At 36.6% G+C, this 21,299-nt stretch overlaps 1 long non-coding RNA gene and 1 pseudogene across 1 annotated transcript; both read left to right on the forward strand.

Annotated features, from left to right (window-relative positions):
• The first annotated feature begins 5,591 nt into the window (after window positions 1-5,591).
• LOC141642283 (uncharacterized) overlaps window positions 5,592-21,299 on the forward strand; it is a 41,268-nt pseudogene continuing 25,560 nt past the window's right edge.
• On the forward strand, window positions 15,596-17,032 carry LOC141642284 (uncharacterized). The gene is made up of 3 exons (XR_012543234.1): window positions 15,596-15,920; window positions 16,858-16,906; window positions 17,004-17,032. It is a non-coding gene; the product is annotated as an uncharacterized LOC141642284 (long non-coding RNA).

Genomic DNA, 21,299 nt, shown 5'->3' on the forward strand with positions numbered 1-21,299 from the left:
TGTAACCCCCACATTCCCTCCCATACTTTTATTGTCCTCCACATATTACCACTCCACTAAATATTGGTTCAAAATCAATGTGGGAGATCATATAGAATAGGAGGGAGTAATATTTTAGTAATATGTAAATCAATAGGTATTGGTATAGACGGGTGGGGCGAACAAACGGGTAAAGATCTCTAATAAAATGGGTAGAGGGGATAAGGTGGGGCACCCCCATGTGCTTCCCACTTTATGGCAAATGGGTATTTTTTGAGGAAAAATGGTATCCGTCTATACGTATAGACGGATAGTGTCTGTCTATAATGAGAATTTGTGTATGTAAATGTAATCATAAATTGTATCTTGATGGTCGTGAGTCGGTAAGTGCTTAATTACTTAACTTGCATACATATTTTAATCGTTCGATTTGTTTAAAAAAAAACGTAATATCATATCATCTCAATCAATCATCAATATAAATCAATCAATACTATATATATTTCAAAAATTAAGTGACTTTAATCTAATTAAATAAATCTATATCTTTGGGGGGGCGAGAGAGAGAGAGAGGGAGAAATACCGTCTTCTTAAAACTGGTGTCGTTCATGTAGGATTGTGAGTAGTTACTCCTTGCATAACATGTTCATTAATTTGCACAAGTATGAAATTCAACTGCTTATTGTCTGCATACATTCAGGTTAGTGGTTGGTGTCAAATGCAGGGAGGTGCTTACAAATTCCCCTTTCTTTCATTTTTACCCATTTAACTCCACTATTAGCCAAATTTGCCTTTTGACCCTTTACTACATCCAAATTTAGCCTGCCTTGTCGAGCTAGTTTAGTGTATGTTTTGCGGTATTTTGTCTGTTGATGCGAGTTTGGTTTGTGTTTTGTTATCGGGAGTTGGTAATTTATGGAGGAAGGAGGATGAAAAAAAAAAGTTGAAAATGAAAAAAAAAAACGTGAAGAAAAAAAATAGAAAAAGAAAACCGTGGAAAAGAAAAAAAAAGAAAAAAAAAAAAAGAAAAAAGAGTTTGATTGATCACAAATTCTCATTTGTGACGGCGATATCCGTCACAAGCTTGTGACGGGTACCGTTTCCTCTCACAAAATGCCCATTGAGAGGTGAGTGGGAAGCACATGGGGGTGCCCCATCTTGTCCCCTCTCCCTTTTTGTGAGAGATCACAAGCTTGTGACGGGATTAGCCCGTCACAAGCAAGACTAGCTGTTGATTGATTGACGGTTTTTACTCCTATGTTATATTTTGATCCTATATATGAGGAGTATATTTTTGGTTAGTGAGTTTGTGTGCCGAAATAAGAGGCACTTGTGCTTATTTCTAATGATTAAGAATCGGATACTCCCTCCATTCAACTCCACTTTACATGTTTGCTTTATCACGTTTGTCAACGCGACTTTTACGCGGTAAATATCTTTAACTACGTATTTGTAAAAATTATAAAAGTTAGATATTTTTAAAGTACTCTTAAAGACGAATCAAATAAGATCTCACATGAATATATTTTAACTTATGTATCGAGAGAAAACTGAAGTTGAATGTCCGCTTGTTAATAGTGTGCAAAAGAGAAACCTGCAAAGTGGAGTTCAATGGAGGGAGTATTGTTTAGTTTGGTTTTGATTAGATTGCTAGCTTGACTATTAGCCTCACATTCCCAAAAATGTTTTGCCTTTTCTTACCCATTGCCTCACTTTTCCATACTTTTGTAAGCCCTCGGTTGTGACGGGACCTTGTTTGGTTGGAATGTATGTGTATTGTAACTAGAATTGTCTATCATCTTAGTTGCAAGCATGTTTATGTGGGTCGTAGTTTAGGTGGGCGATTATGTTTCTTCTTCTCTTACAATTCATATGCTTACCTTTTACTTCATGAGAGAAGAGTGACCCGTGAGAGTCCATCATTAAAGGTCTTGCAAGGTCGATGGTTTAGCTTTATTATATACATCCTACAACTCGTTTGCACTTGATTGTTTTGCTATAAGTATTAGTTGTTTGCATTAAATCGGTTTAAGTGGGCATTTGTAGCTAGCTCTGAGCTTTATTTTCCGTTCCATTAGTTTGCATTTAGTTTACTCGAGGACGAGTAAATGTTTGGTTTGGGGAGATATGATACGTGCATTTTATATAGTCTTTATAAGCCTTTTATGCACGTATTTCTATGCAGTTCTCGTAGTTTTAGGCTACGAAATGCCCCGAATATTCTACTTTGGTTCGTTTAGCTTTATTTGCAGGAATGGACCTGAAAGTAGTAGAATTGAGCCGTTTATTGTTCGTTTAGCTTGCATTTAGGAGATGAGTGGATTTGGAGCGGAAATGCGCTGCCTTGGGATGCGTGAAGTCGCTTTAGAAGCAATTCAACGTTTAAATGAGCTAGCTAAGTGGTGGATAACTCGATCGAAGACTCTCAATGTTCGATCAAGTAGTTTGGATGAGAGAAGACCTCGATCGAATGCTTCTTGTGTTCGATCGAGAGGAGCTATTTAGGAGTTCCTCGATCGAAAGGTTTTTGCTAGATGTTGTTCGATCGAGTAGTTCCAAAGTGCTCGGCCGAGTAACTTATCTTTTGGACGCGAGATTTTTATCTTAATATCATGTCTTAGGTTTAACAAAATATCTCTCCTATAAATAGGAGAGACGTGATTAGGTTTTAAGTATCTTTCATTTGGCATTAATCAGACGTTACTTTCCTCTCTCCCGGATCTGAACCTTTGTAATTCCTTCTTCCCTTTTATTCTAGTATTATTTCTCTTTCTTTCATCTTAATCCTATGCTTGCTATTGCTTTATTGTCCTCTACTGCTTTATTCATCATTATGTTTAGCTAATTCTTGACTGCTAGGATTAGGGGAACCGTGGTAGTATAACGATGATACGATAGTTGGTTTAAGAGATTTAATCTGAGAATTTTTTTCATAGCAATATAACTGTAATTGTTAAACTGAATGCATGCAATTGAGTCAATTAATCTGGTTAAATTCAAACCTAGATCGAGAGATTTGAACGAATAGACCTGTTATGGACAATAGACTACACTGTTGAGGGTGAAAGCTAAGTTAACAGTATTCTAGGGCGGATAGCAGACCGAAAGGACCTTTCCTTTACCCTTCTCACATCAGCCCGACTGGCCTTACCTTTAGCTGATTTTTGTAATATCATGGTGAACCGACTTCCTGACATCTTTCTCTTTATTTTCTCTGAATCCTTTTCACTCTTGCCTTTTTTATTGTTTTTACTTTTATTACTCTTTAGTTTAGTCAAAATTACTCAAACCCCCAAATTGTGACCATAGACAGACTAGAATAGCGAGTAGATAGTGACCGCCTCCCTGTGGATACGATACCCGACTTGCTTCTGCTACATTAGTTAGAGCCACACTAGTACAAAAATGACATTAGGCGGGGACAAAAGACTACGGTTATGAAAAATAGCCGTAACCTATTATAATAGGCTACGGTTATTGGAAACAAACCGTAGCCAAAAAAACAAAAGGCTTCGGTTCACATTAGAAACCGTAGCCAATATACACTAAAGGAGTAAAGGCAACGATTTTTTATTAGCCGTGGCCATTTGTAATAACCTAAGGCCCACAAACAAATATAATACTCCGTATAATCGTATGATATAAGAGGAAAAGGAAAGACAAAACCTTATCGGAAATCTCCATTAATCGTTTCTCAATCTGTAACTCTCACACACTCTCAACCCTTACTCTGATCTCCATCCCTAGTTCACCTCCTCTCCGCCCCTCCACCGCACACAGCGAGTCGTCGTCGACACGATCCTATCCTGAACAGCCCATAACGCCCTCACCTCCATCCTGGATAGCCCCTAACGCCGCCGCCTTTGATCTTCGGCATCTAAATTAAGATTCGTCAATTGATTTGGTTTCCTTGAGTTCTTCATTTTGTGGTAAGTAACTCTTGTCTAATTTTTTCTGTATTTTAAAATAATATCGTTCAAATTGATGATTTTTCTGTTCGAATATATGATGATTCTTCTCTGAAATACAACCAAAGTACCAATTCTTGTTTATCATTGTTTTTTATGGTTTTTAACTCAACAAACTTTGAATAATTTGTCTTTAAGGGGGTGCTATTTCTGGTTTGCGAATGGTTTTTAACTCAGCAAACCCTTGAATAATTCTTGTTTCATCATTGTTTTGTCGGGTTATTCGAGTTTGTTGCGGGATTTTTGTATTATAAATGGCTAGAAAGTAGTGCAGAGGGCAATCGTCGGGTTATAGAGTTTGTTTCGGCCTCAGATTTTCTGTTATATGTCAGAGTTTATGGTTGAGTCAAAGTTGACATTATGCTAATATACATATAAAGATATCAGGTTGTTTTTGTATGTTCAGCCTATACGTGAATGTGTAGTGTGTGTACTTGTTAACTGTCCTTCTCATAAATGGTTTCTCGATTTTTCTCAAGAGTTTAGTGGGATTTCTCTCGGTTGTGATAGAGTTTAGGGGGCATCAAAACTTACTTAATATTACTATCTAAGTTTCTTCTAGTTGCTAGTGAAAACAACTAAAAGATGTATTATTTACAATTCACTTTGTGAGCAATACCTGTATTAAAGGAATAAAATGGGAAAGAAAGACCATTTATTTCTTTTGTGGAATTTATTTTGCATTGGGAGTAGCCCATTTGTACGAAGGAGGGTCAAGTCCTGATACAACACCGCTAAGGTCTGAACTCAAAGATTAGGATGGTTGGGATTGTTTTATGCGCTCTGATTGAAGTCTCTAATTGTCCGCAACATATCCGGATTGGGGGAGAAGTGAATTGTGCTATTTATTGGAAGCACTGAGTGCCCGTTATTGTAGAAGATAAGGAAAAAGACGGGATGATAAAATTATCGTGGTACATAGGTAATGTTAGGTCATGTTGGTTGGTGTTTAGGGACCGATAGAAATGGAAGTTTCTTGCTAAACTAGGAGCGACCTTCCTCTTAATACGATGATTTCGCAATAACAAATACTCATCCCTTGGCTTCATCTAGGGGTATTGTAGCTGATGGACAGAGTTCTGTCACTTAAGTTGCCTTAAATATGTTGAATTAGAGTGCTTTATTCTTTACAACAACTAACTTGTTAATGATTGTTATCTACCTTATTGTCTTAAACTGCATTGCTTCTCTCCCCTTCTTACGTCGCCATGAATTGTTGTTGTATGAAGTCATTGTTCTAACGTTGTCGCTCACTGGTTTAATTGCCTGTTCAGTTTATGTGAACTATTTTAATTGCCTGTTAGCTTATTTGTGTATGTAATTGTTAGAAGAGAGGAAGTCAAGAGCTATACTATTGCTAGGAGCAAGGGCTATACTATTGCTACGAACAAGGGCAAAGTTGTAGTTGCTAGGTATGTTCTCTTGACTTTTTTTTTTCATCGAAAACATCAAAAATGTCTGTTTCCCTTAATGAATACTGACCATAGCATTAATCTGTCAGATCGGATGCTGGCAAACTTCGTATTCGTGGCTTCTACATATTACTGTATGTCATCCAACTTAAATGGTAAAAAGATAACAAGTTGGCATGAGGATTATCCTGTTCTTTCATCTTTGGATTAAATTTTAATGTTTAATTTCCAGGAATAAAATCAAGAGCAAAAACCCATGGTTGAACTACGCCAGGGTAAGTAATGTTAACCTGCTGCTTGAACCTGCCAATTTATCGTGTCATTTTGGTATTCTCTAATTCTGAACACATTTACGCAGACAAGGAAATCTGCTTGATCAACATGGAAAAAGCTTCCTGAACATGTAAGTATTTTATGATGTATGATTACTACTAATGTTAATTTCTACGGAACAATCGTACACCTGTGATGCTCGGACTCGGGTACAAGGATCCGCGAGTTATTTTGGACTCGGCATTTTTCTGAAATAATAAAAATATTATACATATTTTAATATTAATTTATGAACTATAATCCAAAGACCTAATAATATAACAAAAGAACTGGCATTTCTCATTCATTTAAAAAAAACTTGAAAAAGTTCAACAAACTGAACATTACATGAAAATTCAAAACAAAGGCTGCCCATTAGCCATTCCAAAACAAAGAACAAAAACAGAGAACAATTCTAAATCATCTATTCCAAAACAGCATTCTCATCTTCTCCATAATCTCCATCTTCATAATTCCTTAACATTTCTTCAATAGTAGGATCTTCGGCAATAATATTAGCAAATGCATCCATGTCAGCATCAACACCAAGTGAATCACCACCTTAAAAAACAAAGGAAAAGAGTCACCAAATTATTTTATTAACAGCAAAAAGGTAGCTAATTAAGCTCATGTATAAGAATAACTTACCAACATCCCAATAGCTTGACGGGCCTCTCTTGTATTCATCAGTTTTGTGGGTAAACAACCGCAAATTATTGTGGACATAAACAAGATCTTCAGTTCTTTTTGAGTCTAACTTATTCCTTTTCACACTTTGAATCTGTGAGAAATCACTCCAATTTCTTTCGCAGCATGATGACGATGCCGGTTGAGAAAGCAGTTTATTAGCCAAAGCCTGTAACATGGGTGTGCATGATCCATAACTTGCCCACCAACTAAGTGGCTCCTCATGAACTCTTGCTTCCATAACATGAGGTTCCGAAAAAAATCCCAATCCCCCAGAAAACATTCCATATTCAGCATACACTCTTCTAAGATCATCAGGATTTGGAAACAATTTTTTAAAACATTTATCTCTATTAAGAGATACCTCATGATCTTCATTTGGTGCTATTCTTGGAATGGTCCCGGCAGCACGTTGTAACCAAAATTGACTATAAAATTTTGGAACTAATGAATGAGCCATACAATGAAGTGGGGTGTTACTTTTGTTCCATCTAGCTTCCAGAACTTGTTGGATAATATTAAAAAAGTTGGAATATCCAGTACTTAAGTCCTCTCCTTCTTCCTTAAATACTTTCTCCTTAACTTCTTCTATCATAGAGTCCCACATATCATATATTAGATGCAGACAAGGGTCATCACAATCAGCACACCTTATCATATCATATATAGGAGATGTAAAACTCAAAAAATATTCCAATTTATCCCACAAACTATCAGAAATTACACACTGCTTAACATAATCAGCTTTTGATTCTACGTTCGTTTTCCTAAATGTTTTCCAATTAGGATCCATCACCATTTTTTCAAGAGCAGATTTAACCAAAAGTAGTCGCTCAGCAGTGATAACATGTGAAGCAAATCGAGTTTCACACACTTTTAACAGCATGTGCTTGGTATATTTCTGATAAATTGTCAAGGCCTTATAATGTTGATTGACAAAGTTAACAATTTCATTGCAATCTGATGATAAGGATGAAATCCACTTACAGGCATCATGGTGGCTTGAAATAGCAGTGGGTTCACATATAGATTTGAGGGCTAGATTTAAGGAATGAACCACACATGGAGTCCAGAAAATGTTAGCATACCTGCCCTCAATGATCAAACCCGCTGCCTTAAAATTTCCAGCATTATCGGTGATGATTTGCACAATGTTTTCAGGCCCTTCCTTCTCTATAACCGCAGTGAACAAAGAAGCAACATACTCAGCATCTTTTATGTTACCACTTGTGTCAAATGACTTAATAAACATGGTCTTTCCCCCAGAAGTACCCATGACATTGATAAGAGGTCTCTTTCGCCTATCACCCCATCCATCAGAGCATAATGAAACCCCCCTTTTTTTCCAAGAATTTCTAAAAGGTTGAAGCAAAGTGTCCACATGGGCTTTTTCTTGTTCTAACAATGTTGTCCTCAACCTATTATAATTTGGGGGAACATAGCCAGGTATGTTGCTATTTGATAATTTGAGAAGAAACTGACGAAAGTATGGATTTTTGACAAGAAAAAATGGCAAGGCAGAAGCATAGATCATACGAGCACATTCTTTGTCAACCTCATCTCTAAGAGCGAAATTAAAACTTGCTTCTATTGTCCCTTTTTTTCGTTTTTGTTGCTTTAAATCACAACCAGAAGGTAAAGTAACATACTCTTGTCTCCTCTTTGCTTCTTGTTCCCTCTTTTTTATTCGTTCTTCAGCCTGTTCGTGCTCTTTGAATAACATTCGCTTCGTTTCATCCGACAATTTTGGGCAATCGTCTACACCTTCATTTGAGAATGAAAGCAAATGTGCTTTAACTTTGGTGTAAGAACCATTAACCTTTTTGCCGCAATAGTTACAAGTCCATGTTCGATTACCACCGGAAGCGGGAATACGTATAACTGTAACGTGGTTCCATAAAGGGGATTCATCAAATGGGGACGATTTTTTTCCTCTTGGTCTTTGGGGTTGGGCAGAATTTTGTTGATTGGGTATGTTGGGATTTGTAGAGGAAGCCATTGAAAGTTGGAACAGTAAAACAAATTATTTTTAGATCTGGTATTTTTGAGTGAGGTGAGTGGGTAAGGACTGCCATTGTTGTATCCTTTTATAGTTGAAGGAGATATGAACGTTCAATGGAGAAAGATGAAGAGTTCATCTGTTATTAATTTTTGATTTTTGATTGGTATGAATTGCCATTGGGAAGAGATGTAAAGAAGTATAGAAAATCGGAAAAGGGGTCATAAACGGCTGATTGTTGGGATTCTTGATGCTACACGCATGCCTACATTTATTTAATTATATTGTTAGGGTTACTGTTTCGGTTATGGACTTACGGTTTCGGTTTCGGTTATGGACTTACGGTTTCGGTTTCGGTAACGTAGCCCTTTGTATCACCACAAATTCTTATTTCTTGATCGGGAAAAAGTAAGCATCAGTAATCGTAAATCACTTAACTTGGTCAATCAGCTAGACGGTTATTAGTGAGCTAGTGTAAACCGAGATTAATCGAACAATTATTGATCATAACAATGAATCAATCAGCTAGACAGTTATTAGTGAGCTAGTGTAAACCGAGATTAATCGAACAAGTATTGATCATAACAATGAATGAGTTACAATCGTAAATCACTTAACTTGATCAATCAGCTAGACAGTTATTAGTGAGCTAGTGTAAACCGAGATTAATCGAACAAGTATTGATCATAACAATGAACGAGTTATAATGTTTCATTGGACATCAGGAACAAGGTTTTGGGGATGTAGAGGTAACACCAAGCATGGTGAATCGGGAATTTGTGCGTAGAATACAAAAGAGTGAAGTTAGAAAGGCGTTAAGGAAGATGGGGTCAAAGAAAGCAGAGGGATCGGATGGTATACCCATAGAAGTCTGGAGGTGCTTCGGGGAGAAAGGGATCGAATGGGTAACCATGCTCTTCAACAAGATTTGGAGGAGCAACAAGATGCCATCGGCTTGGAGGAGAAGCACTCTTGTCCCTTTGTACAAGAACAAAGGTGATGTTCAAGAGTGTTCCAATTATCGGGGAATTAAACTTATGAGTCATACGATGAAGTTATGAGAGCGGGTTATCGAGCAAAGGCTTAGGAGATGTGTAGACATCTCAGAAAACCAATTTGGATTTATGCCCGGGAGATCGACTATGGATGCGATTTTTATCATTAGACAGTTGATGGAATACCATCGGGACAAGAAGGACTTACATATGGTTTTTATTGACTTGGAAAAGGCATATGATAGGGTACCAAGAGAAGTACTTTGGTGGGCTTTGGCGAGAAAGGGTGTGTCGCGAAAATATATTGACCTCATAAAGGACATGTATGAGGGGGCTAGTGCAAGTGTTCGCACTAATGTTGGGAGAACGGAAGAATTTCCTATTACCATCGGGGTGCATCAAGGTTCCGCACTTAGTCCTTTTCTCTTTGCCATAGTTATGGATGAGTTGACAAGGGATATTCAGGACGACATCCCTTGGTGTATGATGTTTGCTGATGATATTGTGTTGATTGATGAGACAAAAGAGGGGGTGGAGAGAAAGTTGGAATTGTGGAGGCAGACTTTAGAGACTCGTGGGTTCAGCCGAGCGGGGAGTAAGACTGAGTATTTGAGGTGTCAGTTCACTAAGGTGGCGGGGTTGAGATCGACAGAGGCGGGGAGTATTATTTTCGATGGGAATGTTGTTGAGGGTTCGGATTTCTTCGGATATCTAGGATCTATTATTCAAAAAGATGGGGAGTTAGACGGAGATGTGGCTCACAGAATTAAAGCGGGATGGTTGAAATGGAAGAGTGCTTCAGGGTCTCTATGCGATAAACATATGCCCCAAAGATTAATGGGAAAATTTTATCGCACGGCAATTAGGCCTGCCCTACTTTACGGCTCCGGGTGTTGGGCCGTGAAGCATTATCACATTCAAAAGATGAGTGTGGCGGAGATGCGCATGTTGAGGTGGATGTGCGGACATACAAGGCAAGATCGGTTAAGGAATGAGGTGATTAAGGAAAAGGTAAAAGTGGTGCCAATAGAGGACAAGATGATGGAAAACCGACTAAGATGGTTTGGCCATGTGAGAAGGAGACCTATGGACGTACCAGTTAGGATGCTCGAGACTTGGAGAACAGAAAAGGTCCCTAGAGGCAGAGGAAGACCGAGACAGACATGGTTGAGAGTAATAGAGCATGATATGAGAGTTCTGGGGCTTGAGGAGAGTATGGTGACGGAGAGGGGAGGGAAATGATACATGTGGATTTTTAGTATTTGATGTTTTTTTTTTTTTTTTTGACAGATTTAATGTTTTTTATTTAATTTAAAAAAATTAAATTATTTATTTTTCTCTCCTTTATTACACTTTTTCACCAACCACTTTCTTATAGATTTTACCTGGTTCATTTCGGAGCCTTAACTCTATTTCGGTTTTTAAAAATCGTTTTAATCTTTTCTCTCGATTTAAATTTTAAGTTTTTATAAAAGAAAGACGGAATTCGATTTTAAAACCCCTAAGTTCCTTCATTGACCCGTAGCCCAACTCGTATCACGTTAGAAACCTTACAAATTCATCTACTCTAGATACAATATTGCACATTGTTTTCATAAGATCAATCAGTGACTTTACCTTGCACCATAATTTACGTCTCGTGATTGCGGTGGCGAAACCCCAAAGCTATCGAAGGTAATTACCTGTGAAAGTCTTTGCAAGTTAACTTCACCATCAAACAACAACCCAATAGGAATCAAGCATGAAATATGCAGTGGGCCAATATAGTAAATCAGGCACCGAAACACAGAAAATCATTTACATAATGTAAAAAGAACAAAGACATGACCAAAAACACTTTTCACTTTTCAGTAATGGTTTGCAATTCTGATCTAGTTCCTAAAATGTGCATTACAAAAATTTGTAAAATGACGCAACATCATGCAACTTAGAAAGAAGATCTCATTGTATCAATGCCTTGAGATTTAATACTATCTCCAACAAATTTGGCAATTAGGGTGTGGTCCCACACTTTTCCAAAACCATCCTGGGAATCACAAGATAATTTCAATATGGGACAATCAGAAGCGGCATTGTCTTGATGAAATTATGATGTGGCTGTATATACCATACCTGCAACTCCGGATGGTCAAGAATGGTCACTTGGGTAAGAGGAACCTGAACAAAAAAATCAACAACCAAGTCAACAAAACTTGTGTCACGCCACAATTAACACAAATCAGAATTCCTTCACCATTGTAGTCAAAGCACTATCACGTTAAAATTTATAGGGCTAGATTTCATTTTCCAGCCGTTCTTTGGGAAATTAATCAGACTCCTATCTACTGAGAGAATAAGGATTCTCATAAATTTTCCCTCCAAAATGCTTCTACTCAAATATGGAAATAAATGTTTCTTTTGTTAATCTATATCCTTTCATTAAAAAATAAGTCTTTTCATCAAACTATAATCATTTTAATAAACTCTCAATTATAATCTTTTAATTAAAGTAGAATAAAAAATTAGTGAATTATAAACTACAAAATGCTAAATCTTTCCTTTACGCATTATCATAACTTGATGAATCCATTTTTGAAATAATGGTCAAAAATAAAATATTTGTCGTTTTGGGTCGGTTTTGAAAATATTTGTCAAAATGGTGTCCACGTAGGCTCGGGATTTCTGGACCTAAAACACGCCACTACCAATATCCGGAGGGAGTACCATGTAATCCCATAATCTGTTGGTGGAGTTTACCATTGATGATTACATGGTACTCCCTCCGTACCATTCATTTGTTTACCTTTTTTTATTCATTGCAAGGGGTATTCTAATCAAGGTAAACAAATGATTTGGACGAAGGGGTAAAACAATAATAAATGGTGATATTTGTGATTTAACACAAAAAATGTGATAAATGACTTTAATACCATATTTAAGAAACTCTACCATGTAGAGTTATTTTATGATTCTAAAGGATCCTAACCCGCATTTCATAATGCCTAATCCGTATTTTATTATGAATTTCTCTGTTGCATTTTGAATATTATTTGTAAAAGTTCATGCTAACTTGGAAAAGGGTATATATTTTTTGGTCAGAGAAGAAGTTATTTGAGCTTAGAAATCTGTTTCTGGTTTTTTGGTGTTTGTTGTATAGTTGGTGTACACATTCTTGCAAAGTCTACGAGATGAGCAAAATTAAGTTGCTTAGGACTTCAAAAGTTGCCATTTTTCCTTCAATCCTATAATGGCAAGCTGTTTACGAAATTTGAAAAATTGATGTGGTCATCCATCTGTGCAAGATCAGATGATGTACCATATTTGCATTTGCAAGAACAGCTATTTATTGTCGTGTAGGTCACTATCGTAGGCTAAAATGTGATTGTGGTTACTTTGGTGTCTTGTACCTTGAATCAGTTTCATGTGAAATTAGTTTCTGCAGACTAACGGAGTATATAGTTATATTTGCTAAACTGGTATAGTTATTACTTCCAATGATAGAGATTATTTGGCTAAAAACAGGTGATACTCAGCTCAAGAAGGCCTTTTTGCTCTTGATCGCCCATCCTGATGACGAGTCAATGTAAGTTAATTGATTACTTGCCAAGACGTACATAGCTCTCCTGGTTAACCTTGAAGTATATATAAGTAATTGCCTTCATCAACGTGTCCTTAATCTATTTAGGTATAGTTGACATATTAGAGAAGATTTGGTTATGTCTGCAGAATCACATTTCTGCTATCACATAGCTTCTGCCATTAGGAGCCTTATTGTGACGTTTGTGCAACGGTAGCTAACATAAATAAACAAGTGTATGTAATATGTTCTGTTGTATTTGCGCTATAGGAACGAACAAGGACAAAAACGCTTTCATACTGTTCCCAATTAATAGTTTAATTTCCTTTTAGACACGTTTTGTGTGGAAAAGAATGAATGCGTGACTTTCCACTTCTCTTATTTGTGCTTACATTAAAACATATCTGTAAGCAAACGTTAACTATCTTCGAGAACAGAGAGAGTAATGCATATGTAAACTACTGTCAATTTACTGTTATAGCTTTGTTCTCTCTTTCTGGATGTAAATTGTCATTTTGCCTGTTTATCTTATGTATCTCTCTCTTTATTTGGCGTAATAGATTTTTATTTGGAATTGCACCAGGTTCTACACTCCAACTATTAATTACCTAACATCAAGAGGGCATGATATTCACGTCTTGTGTTTGTCAACAGGTAAGGCACATTTCCAAGTTCGTTGTTGTGGCTTATATCTATCTTCACCTTTTTTGAGTTCTTAATAAATTCAACACTTGCTAAATTTTAATGGATGAAGCTTGCAGCTTGCGGATATTATTTTTTGATTTGCTGCTATGATGTCAATGTACTCTCTACATGCGCGTGAGGGATTATGAGGCGGATTATGATATCATTGTTAACTTTTTCTTTGTCTTCTTATCTCCATCATGTTGTTTAATTTCTTTCTATAGGTAACGCAGATGGCATGGGCAACATTAGAAAAGATGAGCTCTACAAGGCTTGTGGAACCCTGACGGTAATATAGTTGCTCTAGTTTTAACCTGGTTCTGAGTTGTTTTGTTCTGGAACATGATAACTATTAAAATCATTGAATATTATTTGTTTGGCCTCATGATCTATTTTTACTGGAGGCAATAATTTTCTGGTCATCTAGAATCAGCCTCTTTGTGTTCTTAACAAAAGAGTAAAACTGTATATATCCAACCCCACTTACCTAATCATTTGCACAAGCCTTCGGGGCATTGGGGTAATGCTTTTGTGACGGAGTTAAAGACTCACTTATTTTTTGCTTCGAAGCATGACGGAATTAGAAACGGTTCACTAATCTTTGTGCACTTTTTCCGATTAAGAAGTAGCATCAAAGTGTCATCTGGAACCACTTTCTCTTTGCTGACAATACATGGATAAGATTGTGTATATTCGACCCTTCTTAAGTCTTTATCTAGTTATAGTTAGGAGACATTGTGGTAGTGGTTGTATATGGTTGGTCTCTTGCTGTAGTGATTAGAAGTCAAGTTGTTTTTGTTTGATGATAACTAGTTTAGTTCCCTCACAATGCATGCGCGGTATATATATAGAGGTTTTAACATTTTAATGTATTATTCTTAGATTTTAAATTGGCACCATAAATATTTTCATAATTCATCTCATTATATTTTAATTTGAGAAAAAAATTGATCTCGGAACTAATCAAGGGAAAATGTCATGAAGTATGTGTTTTAGTGAAAATATTTTTTATACCTCAAAAGCTAATGATTTCATTTTATAAATATTCTCAAATTGCTATAATAAAAAAAAAATTCCTCGCGAAATTAGTAATAACATTTTATAGTTTTATTTTATACATAATAAGTATGCATCAAGTTAGAGTCCATTTTTGAAATAATGGTCAAAAATAAAATATTTGTCGTTTTGGGTCGGTTTTGAAAATATTTGTCAAAATGGTGTCCACGTAGGCTCGGGATTTCTAGATCTGAAACACGCCATTAGCAGTGGCGTGTCTTTACAACAATTTTTTTCCTTCAAAAAAAAAAAAAAAAAAAATTACATAAGACACGCCATAGGGGGTGGCGTGTTTCCCCTCCGAAACCCGCCATTTCCAATGGCGTGTTTGTTTTAGTCCATTTTTTAATGAAGTTTCTTTCCCTACTCATTATAAACACGCCATTGGTAGTGGCGTGTTTTAGGTCTAGAAATCCCGAGCCTACGTGGACACCATTTTGACAAATATTTTCAAAACCGACCCAAAACGACGAATATTTTATTTTTGACCATTATTTCAAAAATGGATTCATCAAGTTATGATAATGCGTAAAGGAAAGATTTAGCATTTTGTAGTTTATAATTCACTAATTTTTTATTCTACTTTAATTAAAAGATTATAATTGAGAGTTTATTAAAATGATTATAGTTTGATGAAAAGACTTATTTTTTAATGAAAGGATATGGTGAAGGAATTCTGATTTGTGTTAATTGTGGCGTGACACAAGTTTTGTTGACTTGGTTGTTGATTTTTTTGTTCAGGTTCCTCTTACCCAAGTGACCATTCTTGACCATCCGGAGTTGCAGGTATGGTATATACAGCCACATCATAATTTCATCAAGACAATGCTGCTTACAGATTGTCCCATATTGAAATTATCTTGTGATTCCCAGGATGGTCACACCACACCCTAATTGCCAAATTTGTTGGAGATAGTATTAAATCTCAAGGCATTGATACAGTGAGATCTTCTTTCTAAGTTGCATGATGTTGCGTCATTTTACAAATTTTTGTAATGCACATTTTAGGAACTAGATCAGAATTGCAAACCATTACTGAAAAGTGAAAAGTGTTTTTGGTCATGTCTTTGTTCTTTTTACATTATGTAAATGATTTTCTGTGTTTCGGTGCCTGATTTACTATATTGGCCCACTGCATATTTCATGCTTGATTCCTATTGGGTTGTTGTTTGTTGGTGAAGTTAACTTGCAAAGACTTTCACAGGTAATTACCTTCGATAGCTTTGGGGTTTCTGGCCACTGCAATCACAGAGACGTAAATTATGGTGTAAGGTAAAGTCACTGATTTGATCTTATGAAAACAATGTGCAATATTGTATCTAGAGTAGATGAATTTGTAAGGTTTCTAACGTGATACGAGTTGGGCTACGGGTCAATGAAGGAACGAGTTCATTGAAAATCGGAAATCAGTTTAATTATTCTCGAGAATGATTAAACGAGTGAGCTTCATAAAAACGGGATTTGATTTTTCCTATCTTTCTGAAAATGAGTGAAAAATAAAATCTTCAAGACTATAAATAGCCTTAAGATGACAACCGTTTAAAGCAAATAAAAGACTTCTAAAGACAAAATTAAACTAGCTAATTAAGGCCATCAATACTAGCAATTTAAGACCTACTAAAATACCATAAAGCTAGTGAACTAAATAGGATAATCAATCCCTTTTATTAGCTTAAATAAACTGATAATAATAACTTGTAGATGGCAAGGTTCGTCCGTCTTTTAACTCGTCGATTTAATGCTCAATACGAGCAGTCGATAAACACGAGCAACCATTACTTGTAATTTCGTTATCATCCAATGAAGCTCACTCGTTTAACGAAAGCTTGAAATACATTTAATCATTCTCGGAAATAATTAAACTGATTTCCGACTTTCAATGAACTCGTTCCTTCATTGACCCGTAGCCCAACTCGTATCATAACGTCTTTGACCGATCATGTATCCTCTTTCACCTACAAATAGTGATAATCTGGACAATTATTGCTGAGATTGTTATGCTATTTCTCCTGATTTAAATTTAGGGCACTAATGTGCTGCACCTGAATTCACCCGTCTAGTCTCTTTCATCTGGAAGAACTGTTTTAGTATAGTACATAGGTCATGCTTGCTCCTAAAATTTTTCGAGGTTGAAATACTTCTTTGCTATTTGCACAATCAAGTTTTTTGTTTACTATTTGTACTAATTGACCTTTTCCTGTTGTAACAGAAAATTCCTGCTTGATTATCCTCAAAGTAGTATTGAAGCTTGGGAACTCGTAAGTTCCAACTTTCTTTTTTGTGCTTGGTTTTGTGTGCGATTGATACAATTTCTTGCAAAATTTAACTTTTTTTCCTTTTCATTGCTGGTTTCAGATGAGTACCAATATATTTCGGAAGTACAGTGGACCCCTTGATATCTGGGTGTCGAGCTATATGGCCTGGCATCACTCCAATAACAGACTGTTCTTTGTAATCAATGAACATCCTTTCCGGAGCTTTTGTGCTATGGCACAACACAAGAGCCAATGGGTTTGGTAGGTCTTCAATCCATATAATACCAGATTTATTATGAAATATGGGTCGGTCTCATTATAATATCTCACGACGCTGCTTCAGAAGAAATTGTGATGTAATGATTGTTCTCTGGCCGACTTATTTCTGAAGTCATCAACACGAACCTCGTGTAAAATCCATGTTGGAGCCCTTCCTCTGACCTTACTGCACAGATGGTATTATTTTATTAGCTCTTCTCCCTCTTTCTAACAAGCATCCTACAATTTGCAGGTTTCGGAAACTGTTCGTATCTTTTTCCAGTTACACTTATGTGAACACACTTCAAAGGATTGAAACATAGCTCTACCATTTGACAAAAGGTAATTTAGCATTTAGGCTTCAGCCTTCGGTTAAGTTATGTTTTGCTTGATCTTCACCAAACACAGTCGATTGAGCACTTCTCTAATATTGCTGATTTTCCGCCCAAAAGGTTTCGATCCTGCATGCTGATTAAACCTGATTAAGTCGTAAACCCGATTAACTCTTTACCTTTTCATTGATCCTTTATGTGCAAACCATGAAACTTTTGCTCATACTTGAGTTATACGGAGTACATTTTTCCTCATACCAGTTCGTTTTTATTGCTCATGTGGATGATCTTAGAATCCGGCGAAAATCAAACAGGACCATTGTTCATGACAAACGGCTCTTTGATAAAAGTACAATCACTTTGAGATGACAAATTGCTCCCTTTCTCTTCGTAATAGAAGTTTGTTTCTCTCCACCAAGCTGACTCTTACATAATTGCGATCATATGGACTGAAGCTTCGTGTTCTGACATATCAAAGGCTGGATTGTAGGGCTTTGTTTTTGACTTCATTTTCCATTTTTATGCTATATTTGAAAGTCTCCCATCGTATGATCACACGCAATTCTCATATCACCTTCCTAGTACAGTTGTACCTCATTTGCCTGCCAAATATTCTCCTAACCCCTCGAAACCATACTAACAAAAAGCTAACCAATGGCAGATTCCCCCTCTAGCACCTAATGAGCGGCGCCTCATGATCACCACTTCAGTACCAACAAACATGGGTCCAGCCTTGTTCGGTCTCAAAATAGGTTCTCGGGACTAGAGGGTGACCACAATGGCTAGTGCTACCACCTACCTAAGGGGTGACCTTGATAACCCCTTGGGCACTAGGCAGGCCCCGTGATATTCAACTGCCATGTAGTTCGTGTGATGGGAAAGTGACAGCTGACGGTGTTGGCCAGAGATGATTAACAGATTGATGTTGATCGGATTCTGACCTGTGTGGCTTACCCTTCTGCTGATGTTGCCATTGAGACTCACAAGAGGAACTCCCTGATAAATTTTATTACTGTCTGGTTTTTTTTCCGGAGGGAATCAAATTATTACAGATTTCACTAGAGTTGTGGAATGATGAAGCCTGTCTTTTTGTTCTGTATGAATGTTAACTTTATTCTAAATGGAGTGTTATGTTTGTTCAAAAGGTGTTATGTTTGTTCAAAAGGTCTTTTGTGTATGTGGGTTTTACATTTATTGTAGAACCGGCGTTTTATTTTAACTAAAGTAGGCAAACAAAAGAAATTGATAACTACTTTCACAAGAGAAGTTATGTAAAAGAAGACGCGGGTTTACAATTACCATAATGTAAACCGTTTTATGAATGATCTAATCGTAAGTAAATAATCTCCCCGGTCACCGGCCTCCACTCTGTTCACTGGCCTCCACCCATTGTAAAACCAATGAAAGTTTTACTTTGTTAAAAGAAAAACTTCGGTCACTTAAATTTCATCGAGTTTTTTATATGGGTGATCTCATTTATGGACATAATTTACTTAATCATGAACACGAATGACCATTATACCCTTATTATTTGACCTCATTTACTATTTTGTTTTAAGTCCAATAAACCTGAAAAATTACTACCACCAAACAACCATCCCCACCCCCACCCAGGACCGTCGCACCACCCTCGACCCCATCACCGGCCCAGGCTTCAGACTCGTACGCTACAACCATCACCACTCTGTTGTCCATTCCCGTCGCCTCCCTTACGCCGGCCGATCGGATTCAAGGCATCCGCCCCACACCAGTACTATGGCCTTCTTAACGCCGGCACCAAAGTCCCCGCCGTCCGCGTATTGCATCCATCTCGTCCCTCCGCTCCTCTCCCTCGCCTTTCTAACGCCGACCACCACACGCCGACTACCGACGTCCGAACTTCACCCCTACCCCTTCCACCCCAATCGCCCTTCCTTTGCTAATTTCTATTAACAAAAATTTTGTAAACCCTAATTAATTAAATCTTCTAATTGAATCATTTGATAGTTAGTATCCATAATTAACTAAATTTGGATTAGTAATCAACATGATAGTACCACAATTGAATCATTTGAAATTTGAATCAATTAACGAGTTTTTTTCTTGAAAACAAATGTGATGAGTGTTGGGCAGAATTTTGTTGATTGGGTATGTTGGGATTTGAAGAGGAAGCCATTGAAAGTTGGAACAGTAAAACAAATTATTTTTAGATCTGGTATTTTTGAGTAAGGTGAGTGGGTAAGGACTGCCATTGTTGTATCCTTTTATAGTTGAAGGAGATATGAACGTTCAATGGAGAAAGATGAAGAGTTCATCTGTTATTAATTTTTGATTTTTGATTGGTATGAATTGCCATTGGGAAGAGATGTAAAGAAGTATAGAAAATCAGAAAAGGAAAAGGGGTCATAAACGGCTGATTGTTGGGATTCTTGATGCTACACGCATGCCTACATTTATTTAATTATATTGTTAGGGTTACGGTTTCGGTTATGGACTTACGGTTTCGGTTTCGGTTTTGGTTATGGACTTACGGTTTCGGTTTCGGTAACGTAGCCCTTTGTATCACCACAAATTCTTATTTCTTGATCGGGAAAAAGTAAGCATCAGTAATCGTAAATCACTTAACTTGATCAATCAGCTAGACGGTTATTAGTGAGTTAGTGTAAACCGAGATTAATCGAACAATTATTGATCATAACAATGAACGAGTTATAATCGTAAATCACTTAACTTGATCAATCAGCTAGACAGTTATTAGTGAGCTAGTGTAAACCGAGATTAATCGAACAAGTATTGATCATAACAATGAACGAGTTATAATCGTAAATCACTTAACTTGATCAATCAGCTAGATAGTTATTAGTGAGCTAGTGTAAACCGAGATTAATCGAACAATTATTGATCATAACAATGAACGAGTTATAATGATTTATAACTCGTTCATTGTTATGATCAATAATTGTTCGATTAATCTCGGTTTACACTAGCTCACTAATAACTGTCTAGCTGATTGATCAAATTAAGTGATTTACGATTACTGATGCTTACCCTTTGTGTCACTATTTTACATTATAACTCGTTGATTGTTATGATCAATACTTGTTCGATTAATCTCGGTTTACACTAACTCACTAATAACCGTCTAGCTGATTGATCAATTTAAGTGATTTATGATTACTGATGCTTACCCTTTGTGTCACTATTTTACATTATAACTCGTTGATTGTTATGATCAATACTTGTTCGATTAATCTCGTTTTACACTAGCTCACTAATAACCGTCTATTTGATTGATCAAGTTAAGTGATTTACGATTCATCGATGCTTACTCTTTGCGTCACTATTTTACATTATAATTCGTTGATTGTTATGATCAATACTTGTTCGATTAATTTAGGTTTACACTAGCTCACTAATAACCGTCTAGCTGATTGATCAAGTTAAGTGATTTACGATTACTGATGCTTACTTTTTCCCGATCAAGCCCTTTGCGTCACTATTTTACATTATAACTCGTTGATTGTTATGATCAATACTTGTTCGATTAATCTCGGTTTACACTAGCTCACTAATAACCGTCTAGCGGATTGATAAAGTTAAGTGATTAACGATCACTGATGCTTACCCTTTGTGTCACTATTTTACATTATAAAGTTATGATCAATACTTGTTCGATTAATCTCGGTTTACACTAGCTCACTAATAGCCGTCTAGGTGATTGATCAAGTTAAGTAATTTACGACTAATCATGCTTACTTTTTCCCGATCAAGCTCTTTGTATCACCATTTTACATTATAACTCGTTAATTGTTATAATCAATACTCGT

The sequence above is a fragment of the Silene latifolia genome, chromosome 2 (assembly GCF_048544455.1).
Source record: "Silene latifolia isolate original U9 population chromosome 2, ASM4854445v1, whole genome shotgun sequence".
Lineage (NCBI taxonomy): Eukaryota > Viridiplantae > Streptophyta > Magnoliopsida > Caryophyllales > Caryophyllaceae > Silene > Silene latifolia.